This window comes from Lygodium microphyllum, chromosome 8 (assembly GCF_053477565.2).
Source record: "Lygodium microphyllum isolate KBCC chromosome 8, Lygodium_microphyllum_v1.1.10, whole genome shotgun sequence".
NCBI lineage: Eukaryota > Viridiplantae > Streptophyta > Polypodiopsida > Schizaeales > Lygodiaceae > Lygodium > Lygodium microphyllum.
The window spans coordinates 44,252,748-44,273,523 of NC_141142.1; the positions used below are offsets into that span (position 1 = coordinate 44,252,748).

General features: G+C 40.4%; 1 protein-coding gene and 1 pseudogene across 1 annotated transcript in view; one reads left to right on the top strand and one right to left on the bottom strand.

The window, feature by feature from the left end:
* LOC148032220 (Rho GTPase-activating protein) overlaps window positions 1-20,776 on the top strand; it is an 84,241-nt gene that overhangs the window by 54,183 nt on the left and 9,282 nt on the right. The gene's annotated exons all lie outside the window — the stretch shown is intronic.
* On the bottom strand, window positions 263-15,454 carry LOC148032221 (uncharacterized; annotated as a pseudogene).

Sequence of the window (20,776 nt, forward strand, 5' to 3'; positions counted from 1 at the left end):
TGGTTGGGCAATGCTCTTTGAAAAGCCTTCAAGCCTCTCTAAAGTCTTGGCTCAAGAATAATTGATATAGGTCTCGCTCCAGTTGGGCCAAGAATGTTCTCTTCTTTCACCGTGTGAGGCGTCTAAAGAGTATCTGTGCTTGTCTATGGGTAGTGGATTCCAGTGCTATCTCTCTTTGTAGCTGTGCGTTGGTATCACGGCACTCATCATCATACTAGCTGTTCCGAGGAGTCACCTTGGTGGAGGCTCTTTGTATGGGTCGTCAGTGTGGAAAGGTTACACCTGCAGCGATGTGTAGGGCCTCATTGAACTGCTGACTCAGCTCCTGTAATGCAATGTCGGGGTCTGCATCATGTAACAATCTAAGGATCTCCGCCTCATAGATATCCTCTATCTCTCTGGAAAAGAGGTATCTCGGGTGTCGGTGAGCTGCATGATGGGTCTGCGTGTCAGTGAATCGGAGGTCAATGGTGAATGATAGGTAGGCATGATCCATTGCAACTTCGAGAAGGCGTGGGGATACTGAGAGGACTTGGATGTGAGATATCAGTATCGGTGGGGTAAGAACATAGCCTACTATGCTGGAATCGTGTCGGTGAGGATAACATGTGAAGGCACTTGATAGGGGGTATCTAGCCATGCCATTTAGAATGGCCAACCTGTGTGCTGTGCCCATCTCCACAAGGTATCTCCCATATTCGATGACTTCCTCCATATCTTGAGATGTCCTCTCTAGTTGTAGCTCTGACACATCTTGCTCCTGTAGCATCTCCTTAGATGCATCTAAGAAAGACACTTGATGGGAGGTTGTCTTGGCATTAAAGTCTCCAAGTAAGATAACCTCTCCCTCCTTCAAGAACTCCCAAATATCCTCATCCAAAGTCACATATGGTGATTGCCCCTTGGGTGGGGCGTATCGAGACGTCATAGGGGGGAAATAGCATATGGCAACATACAAAGTGCGTTCCTCACCACGCACTCTTACCCACATGTATTTGGCCTGCTAATCTCTGCGGACTACTTGGATCATTTGTTGTAGCTCCTCCCTGAATAACATTGCCACTTCTCCTGACCCGCGATTACTGTGGTCTGTGCATGTTGATTTCTTGCAAGCTGACTCCCACCTATAGCTGTCATTGGTGGAAGCGTAGTATGTGGTCCCTGATGTGTCTCGGAGTAGAACACTATATCTCTCCCTTTGAATGTCTCCTCAAAAGCTCCCACATCCAATCGAAGGGCTCCATTACAGTTCCAAACTGCCACCTCAAGGCTGGTCCCATATGTCTCACACCGTCATTTGTGGCGCCTCTCCATGATAACCACTCTCCCTCCTCTGTAGAAGGCGAGTTTGCTCTCCTCCCTGGCTACCTTAATTTTTGGCTTGCACTCTCTCATGTGGGCTAGTTGGGTTGGTGTGAGATCGTCACCCAAAAACACAACAGTCCCCTTCAATGTACGGCGTTGAGCTAGGAAGTCTCTCCTAGCCTCCATGGTGGGGAAGTGGAGAATGAGTGCACGCTCTTTTGAGCTCTCCCCTTCTGTGCTTTTCTTGCCCACTCTCCAAGTGGAGACATGCGTGTCTTTTTTAATATTCATTAGCGTGTATAGCACCTTGGTGTCCTCATCCACTTTTTCATGCATCTTCAGCCCCGTCACCCAAACATGGAGTGCTCTCATTTTCCTTTTTTGTTCTTCCTCCAATGTGTCATTGATTATGGTTGTTATAGGTGCGCGTGCAAGGTGTTTCCCCTTTGCAATTTGAATCCATTGCTTCGCCTCCTTTATTTGTTGTTGGGTTTTCTTGAGCATTTTTGCCCAAGAAACAACCTCCTTCGTCGTCATCTCCTCCTTTTTTTGGAGTTGTTGTACTTCCTCTTTGATGCGGGTGAGCTCCTCAGTCATGCTAGGTTGAATTTCTCCTTCCTCTAGCTTGGGACTGAGTTGAATGTCAGTTAGTAGCTATCTAAGTGATTGAATCTCCCCATCTTGGGCTTCTATCTTCAATTCCAGCTTTTTAATCTTATCATTCAGTTGCTTGTTCGCTATGCTCAGTTTGTTGTCATACTCCTCCTTGACTTCGTTGATGGCATTGGTAATGATCTGCTCTATCTGGACCTTCTCCATTTTGGGGGTGAACTCTATCTTGTTGTGTTGGGCCTGTGGGTCTGCAACAAGAGGGACTGTGGGACTAGGAGATGGCAACAGGGAAATGGGGCTGCAAAGGTGGTGGGTGGGCAGACCGTGACAGGGCAGTGACGGCAGTAATAGGTGGCATGCGCAGTGATCGACAGGGCAATGATGTTGACGGGATAGTGACGGGCCACGACAGTATGTTTGACGTGACGGGGCTGGTCGGTAGTGATGGGGCTGGGTGCACGTGACGTGGCTGGCCGGCAGTGGCGGGGTTGGGGGCACGTCTGACGTGATGGGTTGGTCGACAGTGACGGGGCTGGCCGGCAGTGACGAGAGAGAGAGAGAGAGAGAGAGAGAGAGAGAGAGAGAGAGAGAGAGAGAGAGAGAGAGAGAGAGAGAGAGAGAGAGAGAGAGAGAGAGAGAGAGTGTGTGTATAGCTAGGAGGCTTTTCAGGATCCCTCGTGGATACCGGCCTTTATGGGAACAGCTTTTGAGGGTGCTCCAGAGCAGACAACCCTTTCCTGCCCTTGCTTCGGATCATCCCTGGCAGGATTGGGACCTACAAGGCCGGCTGACTTTAAGCAAAGCTTCTGCTAACCAAGTGTATCATATTCTGATTAAAGATCGTCAATGGCTCGCCACCAAAGCGAATGCTTTATGGGGATTACGTAAATCCCGGTCATGGTGGAGGGAAACTGTGATGGTGGGCTGGTTGAACAAGACACCCTTCAAATGTAAAGTCTTTCTTTGGAGAATGATGATTGGTGGTCTTCCGCTTGCTTCGGCTCTTTCTAAGCGACGAATCTCCAATGGCCACTGTTTCTTTTGCACCACTGCTGTGGAATCCGCCCGCCACCGATTTATTTCTTGCCCCCATCGCAAAGAAACTCTGGTTATTTTTGTCGACTGTTTGGCAAGGAGTGGTTGGTCTCACCCTGCGCCCCTTTGATTGGGTTTTCGGGCAGCCCAAATACCCCGCTCCTGCACAGCCACATATGAAGCTCGTGTTTCATTTTCTTCGATATTGGGGCTGCTGGCATAAGTGGACCATTCGGAATGCTTTTCTTTTTGACTCCGCCTATAATATTCAGCGGCATATTGTGAGGCTTAAGGGCCTCTTGTATTGGCAGTTGGATCTTCTCCGGCATTCTGATTTGCTCTCTAGGGAGGACTTACGTCCTTGGCATATGGCAATTTCCTTTGCATCTTTGCCATGACGTTGTAACTTGTAGTCATGTATCTTGTAATCAAGTAATCTTGTATCTTGTCATGTATCTTGTAATCAAGTAATCTTGTACTTTTTTCGTAATTAATACAATTACCTTTTACGAAAAAAAAAAGAAAGAGAGAGAGAGTGTGTGTGTGTGTGCGTGTGTGTGTGTCTTTGCTTGTCTTTGTCCACAAAATATGCGTGAAAAAATATTCTTTCCTAGATACTTAGGAGACTATTGTTAATAAGTCTCAAAATATCATTCTGATGGGCTTGGATTATTATAAAGTTGTGTTGGATTCACTGGAAAATATTATTGATGTTGTACATCCTACTCGTGATTATATTATGGACATGGTGTGGAACTAGGTCAAGCCAGAATGGGCAGGTTTTAGTATGCTAGTATCCTTGAGGTGAAGGTGGAGGAGGTCTTGTTCCATTTTCCAAGCAAGAAAAGCCTTTGGATGGGATCGCTTGCCAAATGAATTATTCTTAGCTTATGTTGATAAGCTCAAGGGTCCACTTGCTTAACTTTGCTAGCGAGTTTGAAGAATGGACCATATGCCATCTAATTGGAAGATTGCAATGCTTTGATTATTAGTAAAGCTATGTTTTCCTTTGGCTTTCTAATAGTGGAGAGTTGATACGAAGAGATGGAAACATATACAAGTCATACATGAAGATGAAAATGGCATTGAAAATACAATTGTTGATGCCGAAAATGTAGTTGTTTGCAACCATACCTCAAGAGGGACAAGTCAAATGCATTCTAGCAAAAATAAGATAATAAGACTTATTTTTTGAAGTCACTATATGCAAAATTACTGGGATAGAGCAACCACTAACACTCTAATTAAGGTTGGAGATCTTGAGATGCCTTGCATTGCCTTGATTGATCATTGATTGGAAATTAATGATATGGTCAAGAGTCCTTATGAAAATGGCAAACAATTAGTTGGTACAAGATTCTTCTTTATATCCTATGATTCTTGGGAAACCATACATTGCAGTACCTTGCATGAAACCAAAGTTTTGGATGATGGCTCTGCAAACACTAGAATTAGAAGCCGGGATAAAATGCAGTTTTTGACTATCTATATTAATCATTCAAGAAATCGTGATAGTCTGTAAGACTATCGTTCACCTCCCAATGCTAAAAAATTCAAGGATTCTCACAAGACATTGAAGTTTCAATGGATACCGTTGAAAAGCAAGACTATGGTGCAAAATGAAAAAGGCTCTGATCTCATATAGTAAGGACAAGCGATTTTTTTTCAAGTTTTATGGCATTTTCAACAAATGGTATTGTATATTTTCAAAAATCTAAAAGCATGCATAAGGTTGCAAAGCAATACATTCACAAGACACAAGAAGATATGAAGACACATAAATTTCTTAAGCTAAGGAATGTATTTCAAGGATGTATAATGAGTTGTCCTATGTTGATACCATGGATAAGCTTGCAGCTATGTTGAAAGTTGAAATGAATACTAGGAATAGCATGGTCAAAGTATACTATCTCGATATGTATATCAAGTGATTGAAGAGTTTGCAAAACAAAAATGCATGTGTTCAAATGAAAGGGCTGAAGCAAGGGTTCAAAAAAAGTATAAAATTGTGGCAAAAAAGGTTGAGCATGTTGCATTACCATTGCCTTCTGACAACGAGGAAAAGATTGAATTAAATTCTTGTCAGCCAAATCTGAGAGATCCAAAAAAGATTGGGCATCAGTTTACAATAGAGTCTCTAAAGAAATTAAAGATTGGCTATGAGGATTTTCCAACACATATAGGGAAACTATGCTTTATGAGTCTGTTGTCAAATCATGGTAAAGCATTTGCATTTCAGCTATATGAAATTGGGATGTGTTGATCTAGGTATGGTAGCATCGATGATTATTTTTACTATCCCTCATGTACATTAGAATTTGTGGCCGATTCTGAAGCCTAAAGCTCATCTATTGAAGCTAATAGACTTACTGAATGAGACGATAAGAATGGGAGTTTTGAAGTCATCCTTAGCTCCGTATTCAAACAAATGGTTTACAGTGCCAAAGAAGCTTCGATGCTTGTGTTGGGGATAAAGGTGCCTATGAATAGCCAGCCGTGTATTACTACACTGACAATACCCGCACCTGCACATTGTAGGTGGCAAGTGCCCATCACTGCCACTTCATTCTTTATTAGTAACATTTGAATAAAGGGAAGGCCAATCACACATTGTGACTGTTGGAGTTCCCACATCTTGAGTCTCTCTCTCTCTTGCTCTCTTGTTCATCCACCATAGATCACACCTCTCTTGCTTCCACTTGGGCTTCTCCCTTCAACTGGTATTAGAGCCTTCTTCTTTGTGAGCTTGAGCTCAATCCCGCATTGCTTCAACTCTCATTCAAGTTACCTATAACAAGGTTTCACCATTGGCAACCATAGCTCCACCTCTTGAGGTTCATATTGAGCTCTCATTGCTCTAGGACTTCTCATGACCCATTGGGGCTATCTCAAGGCATTCTTGAGCCTACATTGAGCTTAATTCAAGGAGTATTCAGCTCAATATTCAAGGCTAAAAATATAAAAACGTTTTTCTAACTATGGCCATTTTCAAACACTTGTGCTTGCTCAACCACTCCCTAGCATTGGACAAAGGCTTTGGCATTGTTTACCACTCCTCCCGACATTGACCATTATTATTGAGCATTGGTTTTGAGTCCTTGAGCTTCAGCTATTAACTATGCAAACAAGACAGCATGATGCCATAAAATAAGGACAGCCATGTCTTCAATGTTTAGAGCTCGTATATGCTTCCCGAGATGCATGTATACCTATGTTTTGTTGTCGGATACTTAGGGGATCATGTCATTAATTTGAGATGCTATTGGATTGATTTGAGCACTCTTTTAGCTCAATTTTCTCATAGATATCACTGCTGTCGTAACAAGGCTGAATGTTATTTGGCTGGAAAATGTCATGCTCTTAGCTTATGTGATGCTCCCGAGATGCTCATTTGATGCCAATCACTTGAAAAATGTTTAGCCAATGTATTGAAATGCTTTTGGACTGATTTAAGCACATATTTGGCTCAGTTTTAATATCATTTTTATTTCTGTAATGAGCAGGGCCGAAGGCTATTTTATCAATGAAAGCATATGCCTATCGCTTGTTGATGCTTCCTAGCTACTTGGGATGACACATTGATGTCTATGGTTGATGCCACATGCTTGCCATGCTCTCAAAATGCTTTTGGGCTTCAATTGAGCTCACTTTTGCTCAATCTTGATTGTCATTTTACCACTATACACACAGTGGACAACAAGCATTTAACAAAGACAAACTATGCCTAATGCTCTTTCATACTATTTGAGTATTCTATCGAATGTATTGATGCGTGATATTAAAGCTCTATGCTTGGTTATGCTATCAAATGTATTTGAGCTTTGATTTGAACTTAGAAAATTTGACATCAATTGTCATTCGATGCTTCAAAGGTCTATGGCCCTACAAGCTTGAAGCTTTTATTGGGTCTTATGCTCCCGGCTATGTGTTTGATGTATCTTGGATGCCTAGATACCACTCACATGAGGATTTGAGCTTTGTTTACTCATCTCACATCTAACTTTTCTTCCAATGAAAACCGCTTACTTGACACTTGGATGTTACATTGAGCTTTGGGTTTTATTTGCAGTTGAGCTTGAGCTACTTCAACTTCTGCTCGCGTGTTGTAGGTTGTTTTGTATCAGTGATTGCTCTTGTTTGACATTGATTTCTTACTACTATACCTCATTTTCAGCATGTTGTAATTGCAGACTATTGTATTCTTTATGAGAGCAATCCTCTCATTCGATGCTATTTTGGTCATAGTTTGTGGACATCTCATTGTTTGGTCCGTATCTCTTGTTTTTAGCTTGTTTTGGCAATGGTTTTGGAACTATTTACATGTATTACAGTAACTTGTTTGGTCTATATTGTGCCTCTTTTTCCTGCAATATGGTTGATCATTTAAATGACAGTGCCATCTTCGACATTGAAAAGTTGGATGGCAACAATTATGACTATTAAAAGACCCAAATTTGGCAAGTTTTGATGCAAAAATCTTAGATTAGGCCGATCAAATACATGAGTATTACGCTTGAAGGTCAAGATCAAGATGTATGGGATGACTTAGATACACATTGCAAATCCATAATTATCATGTTCCTCAACAAGCAAGTTTATTATAATGTTGTTTGCATATGGGCAATCTACATAGGACCTTTGGGAGAAAATCTATAATCTCTATGATAAGCAGAGCCCTACTTCTGAAATGTATTGGCTAAAGCAACTTATGGACCTTTGTAGAAAGGAAGATACCAATTTTTCTCGGCATTTGAGTGAGTTTCATGCTATCATTGGCTAGCTGTCATCACAGGGTATTAACTCTAAGGACAATCTTCCACCTTTGTTCTTATTGGTCATATTGTCTAAGTCTTGGAACACATTATTGTGTGTGCAAATACACCCAAAAATGGGCTGAAATTGTCTAATGTAAAGGGTGCACTCTTGACAAAGGAGATAAATAGGAATAATGTCGATACTTCTCATGCTTTTACCATTCAAGGTTGCCATAATGGCAAGGGTGAGAATGACCGGCGTGGTGACTCGTAGAAGTCTCATTCTAAGTCCCATGGACTGAACGTAAGTCCGATTTGACATGCCATTATTGTGGGAAAGTAGGACATATCAAACAACACTGCTATAAAATGCACAATGACAAGCATAAGAAAAAGGGCAAAGGAAAAGCACAAGACAAGTTTGATGATTGCAGCATTGTCCCTGCTAAGTCCAATGTTAAGATCAAAGAGATCAATGCAGTGCAACAACTTGACTTTGATAATGATTATATACTTGCAACTTTTTCTTTGGATGAGTCACAATCGACTGATGCCTCACACAGATCTACTCAATGTTGGTTGATGGATTTAAGGGCTTCCTTTCATGTGACCCCTAATAAAGAGTCGTTCCACTCCTATCGTAATATGGTTGGATCTGTCCATTGGGGGAATGACATGGCATTGCAGATAGTTGGTATTAGTGATATTCGATTGCAGTTTGGTTCAAGCAATATGTTTACTTTGCGTAATGTTATGTATCGGCTCTCATGAAGAGTCTTATCTCTACTGGCACACTGGATCATGAGGTTTACTTTGTTTCCTTTGGGGATTCTTCTTGGAAGATCACCAATGGAAACCTTGTTCTAGCACGTGATACCAAGTCTGGCACTTTATATCCTTGGTTGTATTTGAACACGTAGATCATGTTCCGTCTATGGCTGTAGTTCCACATATATCTCTTTGGCATCGTTACCTTGGGCACATGTCCTTAAAGGGAATGAAAATGCTTACTCGTTTGCAATATCTTCCGCTCCTTTACTATAACTATAAGTATTTTGAGTCATGTGATCATTGTTTATATGGCAAGCAGACACGTAGTATGCATAAGAAGTCTAGCACTTTGCACATGGGTGAGCCTTCGGCTCTTGTTCATTCTAATGTTTGTGAACCTATTGTAAAGAAATACTCTGACACAAAAACACAAATAACAATCGTACAACAAAGCAAAGACTGATAAAAGAACACAATTAGGGTTAGGGTGACTCAAAGACAATGAACACAAAAAATAACTGAAGTAATATAATTGCTGAATATACAATGCTCATGCAACAAACACACTATGCAATGAATGAATATTGAACCTCAAACTTCTATATCTCAAGGATCAAGGCAAGGGTAATGAGTTGGAGAGTGTGTTGTACTTTGAACGGATCACGAATCGCAGCAAGGCAACCTCTGAATATTGAACACCAACAAACGCAACAGTGAGAAGCTGGATTTGATGCAAACAGCAATGAGGAGAGAGAAAGACTAAAAGCACAATCAAGATAGCTTGCGAGAGAGAGACAGACTAAAAACGCAGACAGGACAGCCTGCAAGAGAGAGAAAACGGCCAAACGCAGTTGGACAACCTCGCGACAGCCTACAAAAGCTAGGAGACAGCTAGAGGAGAAAGAAAACTACCAAGCTGCAGATGACATGGCAAGTAGTACGACAGCAAGTCTGTGCATGAACAACAGTTGCTTGATTGGGATCAACTTCAAACTGCGAAACGAGGGCTGAAAATCAAGTGCCAATTGATGTAGACAGCAATGGACAGCTTTGACTGAGATGTCCTCTACGAACGGAATGTGGGCAACAAGCTGAAACACTTGAAATCTGCAAAAACGAGATTGAGAACTGAATGGAGGGCAACATGCGTATTTATAGAAAGTTTGGGCCCTTCCAAGTGGGTTTGTGCTTATGGAACATAGAAACTCTCTATGATTGCATTTCTTTTAAATAAACAAGGTTTCTTCATTAATTAAGCAAGTTTTGGGGTTGTTTAAGCAAAGCTAATGCATTTTTAGCTTAACATCTATGCCATGTCAATCATTAAGAGACGCAAAATACTTTGACACATTCATTGATGATTACTCACATAAGGTTTGGACATATCCCATAAAGCTGAAATATGATGTTTTTGCTAACTTTCAACGTTGGCTTGCATGGGTTGAGAACCAGTCTGGATGTAGGTTTAAATACCTACGCTCGAATAATGGGGGTGAGCATGTCTCTAAAGCCTTTGAGCAGTTTTGCGATGAGAGAGATATTAAGCGTTAATTGACTGCTCCATACACCCCACCCTAGAATGGTATGTTTGAGCACATGAATAAGACCATACAAAAAAGGGTCCGTAACCAAGCAAGCTTACCACAACAGTTTTGGGTTGAGATAGTGATTACTACTGTACACTTGATCAATCAATCTTCCTATGATACTATTAACTTTCAGGTTACATAGAAGGTGTAGTTTGAAAAACCTCCCACGTATGCTCATTTGCGTGTCTTTGGTTGTGAGGCTTTCAACCATGTACCCAAGGACAAGCACACAAAGCTGGATCAAAAGTACATGAAATGCATCTTTTTTGGTTATGGAGATCCAAGTGAGATGGGCTATTGCCTATGGGATCCACAAGCTCAAAAAGTCATCCACAATCATGATGTAGTTTTCCATGAGGAAAAGATGCGTGAGCAACTTGAGCGGATAGTCAAGATATGTAAGGTTATATTTTAACAGGAGCCTCGTGCTCCCATACAACCAACTAACAATCTGCAACAAGAGTTGATGCTCCAATGACCAATGACCATGATGTTAGATAAAATGTGCAAGCTCCTCAACTTGCCTTGAGACGCTCTGCAAGAGCCAAACATCCTCCTGAGCAGTTTGAGCTCTCCGTTAATTATGTGATGGTGACAAATGCAGGTGAGCCTCTCACTTATGATGAGACCGTACGCTATGGTGATAGTCACTCTTGGAAGAGAGCCATGCAATCAAGGTTTGACTCTTTATAAAAAAAATCATACGTGGGAGTTGGTTCCTTTGCTTGGTGAAAAGCGTGCATTGCTATGCAAGTGTATGTTCAAGTTAAAGAGCACCCCTGGATACCCCAAGCCTACCTATAAGACCAAACTAATTGCTAAGGGTTTTAAACAAAAGCATGGTGTTGGCTTCGAGGAAGTCTTTTCTCATGTAGTCAAGATGACTACTCTATGCTTGGTACTAGCATTGGTTGCTCAGTTAGATCTGAGCTTTTTATCAGATGGATGTTTAAACAACTTTCTTACATGGAGACTTAAATAAGGAGATTTATATGCAACAAGCTAAGGACTTTGAGAAAAAAAGTAAGGAATATCTAGTGTGCAGATTGAGAAAGAGCCTTTATGATCTTTAGCAAACACCTAGGAAATGGTACCATAAGTTTGATGCTTTTATGCATTCACAGAGCTATACGTACAGTGATATGGATCCGTGTTTATACACGAAGAAAGCTCGTGATGGCAACCTTATGATTTTGGCACCCTATGTGGATGACATGTTGATTGATGGGAGAGCTCCTGATAAGCTGGATGCTTTGAAAAGTCAACTCAAGAAGAGCTTTGAGATGAAAAACATGAAATATGACTCATATATTCTTGGGATACGCGTGCGGAATCTGAGAGAAAACAACACATCTAAAGAAGATTGCTCATCTATAGTCGAAGTGGCTTGCATGCAAGTGAAGAAGATCCAATTTGCACTTGAACGTGCTTGTAATCAAGGGGCAATTTGGGGATAATTGCTCTTGGTCATTATCTTAGCGATTGAAAATCAAAATTTTCTATCTTGTACATTCTTCCTCATCTATGTTAGTTGTATGTTGAATCTTGCGATGAAAATTGAAGCTCAGAGTCTCAAATTTGAACCTAATATGTTGTGGAATATTGATTTACTATTCTTAGTGTGTAGCCAGTAAGGATTAGGGTTTGTATCACAAAATTAGAATGCGTGCATGCATGCCTTTGTGATTGAAGAAGATTGCTGATGCAAATGTCATTGTTGGACAATAGAATAAGTAAGGTTGTGGATCTACAAGTAGACTGATTTGCATGCAACAAAGGGGCAATTTGGGGCTGTGTTGCTAGGTCATTTGTGACTTGCATGTAAGTGTTTTAAGATCAAATTTATACCTGAATGTGCATTGGATCAGGGGAAAAATTGAATTTTGTGATTGTTGGTTATAGTCTACAAAAGACTACAAAGTATTCCAAATGCTACGAAGAATTGGCTCAGTCAAAAGAGGAGGGGATCCTTAGAGAGCATTCCTCTTGGATCCTGATCCTTGGAGAGCAATCTTGGCTTGACTTTTCTCAGGGATTTAAGTGAATTCTTAATTGTATGGCAAGTGTTTGAAATTAATGTGAAAAGAACCACTACAAGGGGCTCCATTGTTTTGGGGCCAATTGGGTGTTGGCTCATGTCAATTTTCTTGAGGATAATGTAGCTCAAAGTGATAAAGTGTCAAATTTTTTAATTCATTCTTTGTTTTATACTTTTATTGCCTATTGTAAATTGTTGTAAATCCATGCATTTTAGCCTTTAGGATTCCACCGCCCTTTTGTGAAAAGGAAGGTGGGTTTTAGATGGCTTTGTTGCAGTTCTTATGTGAGTAATATCTTGGGTAGACATTGTTATGACTTTCATTTAGGAAGTTCACATATCGCATGGTTGTATAAGAATCAATGCCTCTTGATGGCATGTCTTAAATTTGACTCAAGAAATCAAAATGCCATAGTTTTTTCTTGTTTCATACTTAATTGCTTTTGGTAGGAGATTCCTTTTTTAACTACTATTGTTCCCTTGACTCTAGAAAGGAGGTTGACTCATTGCAAGTTGTACACTAGGAAAGAGTTCTATCTTCTAATCAAGATCTCCTTGAGATGTTGGTAACTTTGGTGGGTAGTCTTCAACGAAGAAATATTTATATGAATCTAAGAGCTTTTCTAGGGCATGGGTTAATACAAATGATTGAGATGACTCTATCTTAGAGACATAGATCATGCATGCTTTTTGTTGCTTTCTAATTGCTCTTTCAGCTTGAGTGCAATTGATTAGATGAGACAACTTGGTTTTTGGATCACTTCTTAAGGAGATAGGTCGACCTTGGTTTCAAAAGTGACAGTATAGATATGATAATTAATATTTGGATTACATTGGTGTCTAACTGGCAACTCAAGATAATGTTTGATGATTGTAGAGGTATAGCTAAAAGTTTCGCTTTTTTTTTGTATGAATACATGGTAATCTCTAAATCCTTGATTTACCTTGTATCATTATATTTAATGCCTGGCCAAGACAGAAGATGCACATGTGAGAATGCTCACGAAATAAAAGTCACCGCAATTGAGCCATATTACACTTTTTGATGTGGTCACAATGATAAAAGTTGCTCAAAACAACTTGAGGAATGCAAGGGTCACAATCCCTAAAATTTAGGGAGTTACTATTTTTGAACCCCAGAATCTGTTCGCGTCATTATCTTTGTTTTTGAATGAGGATTAATTCTCTAGTTTGTGCTGAGGTCAAATTTTGCACCGATCATGAAGAATTTTAGACCAGAAGGTTTAAATAGGAAAATTATTACATGTATGCCATGTGGCACAAATTCCCAAAAGAGAGAGAGAGCATTTTAAAAAACGTAATTGGCATAAGGGAACATGGAAGATTGCTGCAAGAAAATCAGTCATGGAGAGTATTTCTACATCTCTGACTAAAGTACGGAGGTAGAGTTTGCTCCCTTTGATCAACTCTCTCTCTATTTTTAGAGGAAATGCTTCGCATGATGGGCTGATTCCATCGAAGGTACTCTGAAATTATGCACATGAATCATTGAGTATTGGTCACAAAAAATGCAAGACATGTTGGATAGTAAGAACAGTGAATTCAAAGATCTGTAGATTGTAATTCTGCACACGAATCATTGAGTTTTGGTCACATGATGAATAGTAAGAGCAATGTGTTGAATAGTAAGAACAGTGAATTTTGCACATGCTGGACAATAAGAATAGTGAATTCAGGACATGCTGGACAGTAAAAACAATAAGAACAGTGAACTCTGGACATGCTGAACAGTAAGAACAGTGAATTCAGAGATTTGCAGACTGTAATTTTGCACAGGAATCATTGAGTTTTGGTCACAGAAAATGCTTTGCTAAGAGGGATGTTGATCTGGACATGCTGTACTGTTCTTATGCAGCTGGGATTTACTCAGAAGAGATGAAAACCAACTGTTCACAGGTTATGTATTTTGAAACATTATCATTTTTGTAATTTTCCATCTTTTAATTGATAAAGAAATACCGAGAGGGGCGTCGGTCTTCGGAGCCAACCCGGTGTTGAGAGCAAGGAAGTGAGGTCTCTACTTATGTGTGTGTGTGTAAAGACTAGGTGTTAATTGAAGGAACTACCTCTTTATGTGAGTCATAGACCAGTTTCATGGTTCCATCCGCGGGATTTGAATTCTTTTCTGTAAGAATAAGCTTAGACAGCTTTAGGTGAAAAGGCCATACACACAAGTTTTATAGAGATTACAAGACTAGAGAGATGACAAACATGGATAAAAACAAAGGAAAACTCCCTCATGAAGAAGAGAGTTTTTCTTTTGCTCGTAGACACCGAAGAGAGAGTATTGGTGCACAGGTGTCAGCACCTTCTAGAACCGACATTGAACCACATGGTGAGGAGCAAGAACATGAGGACTTGTTTCTGGCACAACTCCTTAGTATGGAGGACTCTTTCGAACAGCTTATAAAGAATCCTCAAATGCAAAAATTTTTGAAGTCACATAATGAGGATTCTCAGACTGAATCATCACATCATACCATAGAGCGCTAAAAAATGCAAACTTCTAATGTGCGTGAGCATGTGGAAAAGATACCAAACATGGAGACAAGTCCAGTGCAACAAGAAGCACGAGTAGAGGATCAGGGAGTGAATGGTCAAGGCAGTAATGCACAAGTGGCACATCAGACTATTCCTCCTCAGTTTGCTACCTATCCTAGTTACTTTGGTGGTGGGTCAGTTTTTCAAGCAATGGCTAGATTACCCACAAGTTATCAGGGATACTTGCCTAGAGAGCCACCAGGAATGATGCCTATTGAGCCAGTGAACCTACTTTATGCTAATATTGGTCTACAGCTCGATTATCAAACTCTGCAAAGTTCTTATTTGATGCCTGGAGTACAAAATGCAGCCACTGGTTTTTTTCAGCCTAGTGGATATATGGCAACTAAGACAGGTGAAATGAATGATGATAATACGCATAAGAAACTCCCCTTTTTACAGCCACCTATCTATGACAACTTGACACCAAAAAGTGCAAAGCCTAAAGACCATAGTGACAGGAAACGGCTAGAACTGCCCCCAACACGTGGAATTGCCGTCCCTGCCACGAATTTGTCGTGGACTGCGTTCAAAATTGGTGGAACGTTCCATGTTCCGTTTCAGACAAGAAGCTGCATTCCTTGTCTGAAACGAGACAAGAAACACCACGTGGCAAGACTTACCTGCGGCGCCTGCCGCCCGCGGATCTCGCCTGGATGATTTGCAACCGCGTCCTGCTCTTGCTCCATATCGTCTACCCAGTGCTGTTGCTCTCGCTCGAGATCGCCTGCGTCCCCCCATTTCGTGCTGCGTTGCAGCCTGCGCCAATCCCAGCCGCCAATAGCCATCCCCCTTCTCCTCCCACCTCCAACGTCTTCTTTCTCTTCCTTCTTTTCTTCCTTCTCTTCACTTTCTCCCTTTTCTTTTTTCTTCTTCCTTCAACCTTTTGCCTTCTCTTCCTTCTTCTTCTCTTCTCTTGAGTCTTCCTTCTTCTCCAAGTTTCAAGTTCTCCTCTTCTCTTCTTCTTCTTCCTTCTCTCTCGACTCTTGAGTGAGTCTTGACTCTTGAGCCTTCTCCCTTCTCTCAAGCCTTCAATTTTCAACCTCCAATTTTTCCTTCTCTCGACTCTTGAGCCTTCAATTTTCAGCCTGAAATGGCTTCATCTTCCCCCTCCGCTCGTCGGGTTGGTGGTCGAGGAAGAAGGTCCGATGATTGGTCATGGTGGAAAGAAGTAAATGCTGACCGCCCATTGAGTGGTGGAGATCTCAACCATGGACTTGCAAGCTTTGCCCATACAAGCGAACTAGTGAAGTAAACAAGGTAATGCATTGAGCCGAGCATTTGTATTTCGAATTTTTATTGATTTTAATTTTTCAAAGTTACTTAAATATTAGAATATGGAATACCAATTGCCACTTGTTCCATTTTAATATTTATGCACAATTAGGTCCGAGCTCATCTCTTATATGAGCCAAATTCAAAGGTACAGTTTTGTCCGAATGTGACCTTGGAGAAGCAAAGGAAGCTTCGTGACCGTGTAGCAGGTGAACAAGCTTATCTTGCATCTAGACCACAACGTGTTGCAGTTGACCCTGCAACTTTTGTGACACCATCCCCATCAAATGTATCTAGAGCAAGATCAATATCAAGAAGTATTACCTCCACACCTACTGCAGACATTGCATTGGCGATGGCATCAACAACGCCACATGTTGCACGTAGACATAGCACACTTGATGCTAGTTTGGATCCCAAGAAGAAGGAAGAGGTGGATACATCAATGGCACGCTTTTTTTATCATGACCACATTCAATTTCTTGCAACCAGGTCAAAGTATTTTAAATTGATGTGCAAGAAGATTGGTGAATATGGCCCTTCGTATGTACCTCCATCATCAGAGACCTTACGCACTCGACAAGGAAAAGCGCCCTATTGAGCAAGTAGCAGTGGCTAGAAAGAGAATGTGGGCTAAAAATGGACTTTCCTTGATTGTTGATGGTTGGAGTGATACACGCAAGCGATTCATTCATGGCATGGTTGCTTATTCTTGTAGGGAAATGTATTTCATATCTTCACATGATGCATCGGGGACAAGAAAGTTAACAGATGTACTTGCAGCAGAGTGGGTTACAAGTGTTGAGCTTATTGGCCCAGAGCATGTTGTGGGATTTGTTGCAAATGGAGAGCCCGCAAATAAGACAATAGGCGCTATTATCCAAGGATATTATCCGCATATCACAGTTTCATATCATATAGCTCATTGCTTGAACAACCTACTAAAGGATATTAGTAACCTGTCATGGATTGCATCTGTCATAAAGCAAGGAGCTCAAATGGTTAGCTTTGTTTTGAATCACCAGTTTCTTTGCCATCACTTCTCTTTGTGGTCGAAGAAGACACTTTTAAAATACTCTGATACTAGATTTGCCTTTAGCTTCTTGATGCTAGGCAGGTTAAGAGAATGCAGTGGTGCCTTGAGGCAGTTATTTCTTAGTGATGAGTTTACCTCATCAACATTGGTAGATACTCCTACAGGTATCTTGTGCTTGGAGAAAGCAAATAACTCCACTTTTTGGGATTATGTAAAGCGAATAGATGCTATGGTATCACCTATTGTACATTTATTGAGAGTTATGGATGCTATGCAACCTTGCATTGACAAGGTATATGAGGCTATGGATAGGCTAAATGAAAAGTTGAAAGAGTTGGCACCAAATGATGAGGCGTATGAGGAGATACGTCATTTAGTTGTGACGAGGTGGAACTCCTATAGCTCACCCATGCATACAACTGTATTTGTTGTGGATCTTGAGTTCCAGGGCAAGGGTCATGAGAATGACACTGAGGTTATGGATGCATGGAGGCTTATATTGTCTCGTCTAGTGCCTGATCATGGTACTAGACAAAAGATCAAAGATCAGCTTTCATATTATAGGACCTTTCGGGGTTCTTTTGGTTGTGGGGATGCACAGGAGGATCGCTATAACATTGGGGCAGCTTTGTTGTGGAAGGACTATGGTTCAGATGGTTTTGAGTTGCAGCAACTAGCCATTTGTATTTTGAGTCAATCAGTTAGCTCCTCTTGTTTGGAGCAATTGTGGAGTACATATGCTCACATTGCTTCAAAGAAGAGGAACCGTCTTGGTGTGGAGAGGACAAACGATCTAGTATTCGTTAGTGCTAATTTGAGGATGTTATGTAACAGTATGACAACAAAGCCCGATCCATTCAAAGAGTGGGAGATGTAGCAAGAAGAGGAGACACATGTTGATGTTGACGGAAATGCAGCAATTCATGGTACACATGATGATGAGACTGCCACTTCAGGAGTAGCTAGAGCAATCTCAGATCATGATCATGGTCTTTGATTTAGTTTACTTATCATGAGTCTCATGATACATGACACATGTACATTGTATATGATATTATGATCATTAATGACAGTGTGACACTTGGGCTGTTGACAATTGTACCATGCCGATATTATATTTGTACTTGAGTCTTGCAATCTTACAGTTGCCCTTTGGCCTATTTTGGCATGCCGCATTTTGCTTCAGTCTAGAGATTAGACTTTATATTTGTAGTCTTTTTTGGAAAAATGAGTATGTTCTTTCAAAGATTAGACTTCAATTTCATATCTGTATTTTTTTAAGTTTTTGGGCAATGGGACCATAGGCATGTTCTTTTAGCTTAGACTTTAAAGTTTAGTTCATTGTTCATTGTTTAATCATTTATGGCATATGTGTTATGCATTTTATTATTTATAATTGAATAGCTTACCTCTTGAGCCTTGTAAGTTGCAATTCAATTTTTTATCACCATGAATTGGATGATATGAAAGAGCAGTATGCTGATGACGAAGATTTCTTTGAAATCTATGAACAATTGATCAATGGCCAACATCATGATCATTATGTGTTCAAAGAAGGCTTTATCATGATGCATGGAAGACTATGCGTTACAAAACGGTTAAGGCCAAAAGTTTTATTGGAAAGTCATGCTCCACCGTATGCAGGACATTGTGATATTGATGCTACAGTCAAAGCGATAGAGACTTTTTTCTATCGGCCAACCTTGAGATCTAATGTTGATGCATATGTTAGATCTTGCCTTGTATGCCAAAAGGTCAAATTTGATAGATGAAAGGCACCAAGGTTATTGCAACCACTGCCTATTCCAAAAAGGCCATGGGAAAGTATTGTCATGGATTTCATTTTTGATCTTCCAAGAACTTCTTCAAGGAATGATGGAATCTAAACTATCATTTGCAGATTCAGCAAATAGGCACTATTCATTCATGTAAGGAAAAAGATTAAGTCAGAACACATGGTAAAGATATTTATGCAAAATATCTTCAAGTGCCATGGAATGCCACAGTCAATTGTGAGTGATAGAGACCCAAGAATGACTAGCTTGTTTTGGAAAGCATTGTTTGAAAACATGGGCACTATGCTGAAATTTTCATCTTCTTTCCATCCACAAACTTATGGACAGTTTGAAGAAGCAAATTCGATTGTTTTAGATCTACTGAAGTGTTATGTTTCAGATCATAAGACTTCTTGGGAACACTACTTGCCATTGGTTGAGTATGCATACAATAATACAATGCACTCATCTACTGGCCAAGCATCTTTTGAGATTGTGGAAGGTGGAAAGAAATTGCCTCCCATTTTGCAGACAAAAGATAACATCTTTGCAACAAATTGTTATGTAAAAGATTGGGAAGAAGCATATAAAAAGGTCAAGTATGCCCTAGAAAAGCCACAAGCTAAACAGAAAAGAGCTGCTGATAGTCATCGTCGAGAGCTCTTGTTCAAAAAGGATGATTGGGTCTTATTGCGTTTTGAAAAGGCACGTTTGAGAAAACAGAAGGGCAAGGAACGTTCATTTCCAAAGCTGAGTATCTGTTACTATGGCCCTTTTCAAGGCTCAGAGAAGATCAATGATGTTGCATATAGTCTGAAATTGCCAGAGAATTGGAAAATTCATAATACATTCCATGTGAGCCTATTGAGGCCTTTTATTGGTGAAGTGCCAGAAGATATGGTTTAAGAGAAACAGCTTGAAGTAGAGGAATTAGATGAGATTCTAGTTCCTGAGCAGACCCTAGCACATAAGGATAGGAAAGTGAAAGGTAGAGTTATAATAAGATTTTTGTGAAGTTCAAGAACTATTCACCAATGGATGCCAAATGGATGGAAAAGGCTGAATTGGTAGATTCGCCTTAGTTATTGCAACTTTACCGAGAAGCTTTCTTATTGGAATCTACAGTGACTTAGAATGCTATTTGAAGCAATGTACATTCTCTATTGTACAGTTGAATACTGCATCTCATTGAATAATGCACAATGTATGGTTTACATTTAGCATTAACATGTGTATCATTGAATGAAATCTCAATGCTTTGAAGTTGTATTTGTTACACTTCAGCTAAATGAATATGCATGTTGTGACACTAATAGTTCGCGCATACGTGCTATCGCCCTGTGTTGCATCCGAAAATATGTATATTAGAAAGGCTCTTAGTAATCATAGTTGGATACATGATGTAATCCTCCACCTATGTGAGACTTGAACTTGCAATGACAGAAATGGTAGTGGGGAAACTCCTACCATTGCCTTGTGCCATCTATTAGCAAGTGATACATGCGATAGCACTAATAACATGGAGAATCTTGTTATCGCCCTGTGTCATCCGTTAGCATTTATGGCATGCAATCGAGGTCGCTTGCTTCTTTCAGGAGCCAGTAATCAGCTTATTCCAAGAGAATTGTGGGGATAAGAAGCAACAGCAACAAAAGAAAAGAAAAATAAAATATTTATATAAGTAAATTAAAAAAGTAACTGTAAAAAGTATCACCACCTAGTGATAGGAGGCTATTTTTTGTGTTTTGTGCCAACATTGTAGGTAAAGATGTCTTCTGAGACCGAGACAAAGTTTCAAGTGATCATGGACCGGAAGGTGCCCCTCTTACCAACTCTTCCATCAGATCAAAAGCTCGATGGCGAGAATTACTGCATCTGGCAAGTCATGATGCTTACCATTTTGGAGTCCTATGATTTAGCAGAGCTTGTTACAAAGGCTATTCATTATCCTTCTTCATGAGACGAATCCAAACTCTCTTCTAGTGATAAGATGGAGCTAGCAAAGGCTCAAGCACATTAGGATA